The following is a 3578-nucleotide window of genomic DNA, read 5'->3' on the forward strand; positions in this document are numbered from 1 at the left end:
TCGGGGTCTGCAGGACAGGGCTGTGCCGGGGTGCGGGGTCCTTACGGGTGATTGTCCTTGGTTGAGTGTTATCACGTTTCATTGCTTTCTTTTTACAATTACCGTGGTTGTTCAGTGACCAGGAGAACTGTTAGTAGCGTGGGGGTTTTTTCAACCCAAGGTGACACAGAAATGTGACTCCGCACCGCACTTTTTCTTTCTCTGGAGTTAATTTACCTCTGAGCAGCTCTGCTCTTTGTGTGCAGCATGTCTTACATTCCAGTAACGAACCCGTGTGTGACTCCCCATCCCCGCTGGGCGCGCACAGGTCGGCACTGACGGGGGCTCCAGTGACCGGGCGTGCTGAGCACCTGGGGGTGCCTGGCTGCTGGGGTCTGCCCCCCAGCACCGAGAGACAAACACTGCTGGGGAAGGAGCTGGGGAATGCTGGGTGGGCTCCTCTCCCAGCACCCCGTGGTGTTGGGGTTCCTGAGCTCCCCATGAGGATGCAAGGTCAGAATAGCTGTTCTCTTTCCTCCCCGAGTGAAGGAGGAAAGGCCAGTGGGAGTGGAGGTGAGCTGCTCCTGGCTTGCTGAGGCTGGGATATGAAGTGAGAGTAGTCTGTGGCATTCGGGTCTCTTTTGGGATGGTGTGTGCCGTGTTTGGCAGGCTGCTGCCTGGCACTGGGCTGTGCCAGTGGCTTTGTTCCCAGGCCCTCGTGGCCGGCCCCGAGCCATTTGTTTCCAGCAATGTCCCAGGTTTCTTTAGTGCTGTGTAGCCCCAGGACCACCCGTGTTCCTGCTCCTGCCTCAATGGGGAGCTGAGTCCCCTTTGCTTGTTGGGGTGAAAAGGGCTGTGCCACTCCCTGGATTGAAATCTCCTTAAATCCCTGGGAGTTTACTGGGAGCCAGTCTTGGTCAGCACCTTGGCTGCAGCTGGCTCTGTGGTTTCTGCCAGTTTGTCCCAGTTTGGAGCTGGAGGTTATTTCACATAGTTTAAAAGCTGTGTGTGATGGCCAGGGCAGAGCAGACGTTTCTAGGAGCACAAAGCACACCTTGCTCAGGCTGATGACAGGTTTCCCATTGTTTGACGTCACTAAATGAAAAAATCTCACTTCTTCTCAGAAAAGGGAAGAGAACAAATCATTAGCAGTAAAAATGTCTTTGAAGATTGAAAATCTTTGAAGATTTGCAAAAACAGAAAGCGAATTAAAAAAATCCTACATTTGTTTATAGGTTAAAATCTTGTGAGTTTTTATGTTGCAATTCAGAGCATTTGATTGTGGGCTGAGCAGCAGCAAAATGTTCATGCTGGAAGCGTAGCTGTGTGCCCCTTCCTGGTGCTGGGGGTGCTGGCCCAGCCTTGCCTGCTTTTCTCTCTGGCATTTCAGGATGTTTTAGTGATGAAAAAAACCCAACAACATTGCTCGTGCCTTTCGTGAAAGGCGTGAATGCCTTTCACCCCTGCCCGTCTGCTGCTGCCTCCAGCTCCTTTGGGAAAGGCAAGGATGGCAGCAGGATGATGGGACTGAGGGCAAGGAGGGTTGTGACTGTGAAGGGAAAACTCAGGGAGTCACAGGTCCTGGCACAGTGGGGTATCCCCTTTCTGCTGAGTTGGCAAGAGGGGACTGTCCCAGGGACAGTGCTTCCCTGGGCATCACTGGCCAGAGCTGCAGAGGCTGCACCAGCTCTGGCTGCTCCCCGGGAGGTGCAGGAGGGGTTGTCCACCCACTGCTGCCGACACTGCAGCTCTACCTGCAAGTGCCTTTGGGCTGGATTCAGTGTTCTCTGTCTCATGACAGAGACTTCACCTTCCTGGAGGAACTTGGGAACGCACAGTAAATATCTTGGCTGCCACATTCCCCAGCTCCAGCTGAGCAAAGTGACAACGGGGCCAATAAACTCAGCAGTCACTGGGAAAACCTTTGGTATCTTAAAAATGAAACTCTGACTCCTGAACTAATCTGGTGGAACAAAATTTTGTAGCTCTTCCCAAGTATGTCAGACATCCCAGGAATGCTGTTATGTTGGTAGTGGGGGGCTGTGATGCTGGGGTGGAGGTTTGCTGTCAGAAGTGGGTGTTCACCCACAGACTAGACGCTTCCTGATGAAATCCATGGTGCTTCTGGCAGGTCCGAGTGTTTGGAGCCGACACACAAAGTGGGGCTGCAGGAGTGAGTGTGGTGGGGCCAGGCATCAGCCGGGAGCCAGAGCCTGTCCTCTTGGGCTTTGTACCAGTGACAAGGGGGTGGCTGCTCCTGGGCGACTGCAGAGCAAAGACCCCTGACCAGGAAGGTGCAGAGTAGGGGTCAGGGCCGTGGCTGTTTCCATGGGGTACATCATCCCTGTGTCTGGAGACAGCAGAAAGAAGCAGCACTGTCAGGGGTGCCCTGTGCTCCCCTCCAGTGCTGCAGGCTCAAGGATTTCCTGGCTAGGGGTTTTCTGAGGGGGTGCCAAGCATGTGTGATATTCCTGACTTCAAAGGATGAGGCTGGGGGCCAGGCTGGGGAGCAGCTGGGCCATGGGAGCCATGTTTGTTGTGGGCAAATGGTGGTTGTTTTCCCAAGGCATCAGCCAATTGAAGCACAGAGATCTGCATATCATTTGGGCACGGCAGCCGTGTGCAGCAGGGTATGGAGCTGTGGGACCTGCAGGGTGGGATGGTCAGTGACCACCTCGTGTCCTGCCCCTGGCCGTGTGTGGGAATTGTAGGAGCACGTGCCATCCCCAGACCGGGCGCTTCAAGAGGCAGCAGTTTTCCTGCAGACTGTGTGTACGCCATAAATAAATACGTGTATGTGTATGTTTGTTGTTCTGTTACCATCTTGGAGCAGTTGGGACCCCTGGGTAGCAAGCGTCTTTCTAGTGCAGGAAAAAGAAAGGGAAGCAAATGGTGTGGAAATGCATAGCAAATTGGGCTGCAATACCCAGCGGGGCCCTGCCTGCTGTGTGACCCCCAGCCCGGGGGGGGGCGGGGACATGAATTAGTGGGGCTGGGAGGGCGGGGGGAGATGCGGGCTCGGCAGAGCAGGGATCTGGGCTGCGGCTGCGACCACCAGTACAAACCAGTGCTGGGTTTGCCGGCGAGGCCAGGCGGGGGTTTGTCTGTTAGGTAAATGTTTGGTGGAAATGTGTGGGGAAAGCAGAAGAGGGGTGAGACACAACGGGAAGGGGCTGGGAAAGACTGGAAGAAGGACATACAAGAACCTGTTCCGGGGCCAGTAGCTGGTCTGGGCTGTCACAGCTTTGTGTGTCTGAGGGGTTAAAACTCCTCACAGCCGCAGGGGGAAAGATCTGCCTCACCCCGGGGCTTCGAAGCATCCCTCATTCCGGGGCTGTGTTATCAGAGGGAAGGAAAGGACTGGCAGGTTTAAGTGAGTGTGTGAGTTTGATCTCCGGGGCATTTCTTGGAGCAGCCCCACGTTCTGGTGCAGCTGGAGCTGCAGAGGGTGCCGGGGCTGGGGAGCACCCAGAGCTGGGCAGCTGCCAGAGGTGGGTCCTGGGCTCGCTCCGCTAAGAGCTTCAACTGAGCACCAAAGGGGGGGGGGTCCTCCCCGGGGGGGCCACTGGGCCCCTTACCACCAAGGCTCGGCGGGGGGT

The sequence above is a fragment of the Chaetura pelagica genome, unplaced genomic scaffold (genome assembly GCF_000747805.2).
Source record: "Chaetura pelagica isolate M959 unplaced genomic scaffold, ChaPel_1.0 scaffold962, whole genome shotgun sequence".
Taxonomy (NCBI): Eukaryota; Metazoa; Chordata; class Aves; order Apodiformes; family Apodidae; genus Chaetura; species Chaetura pelagica.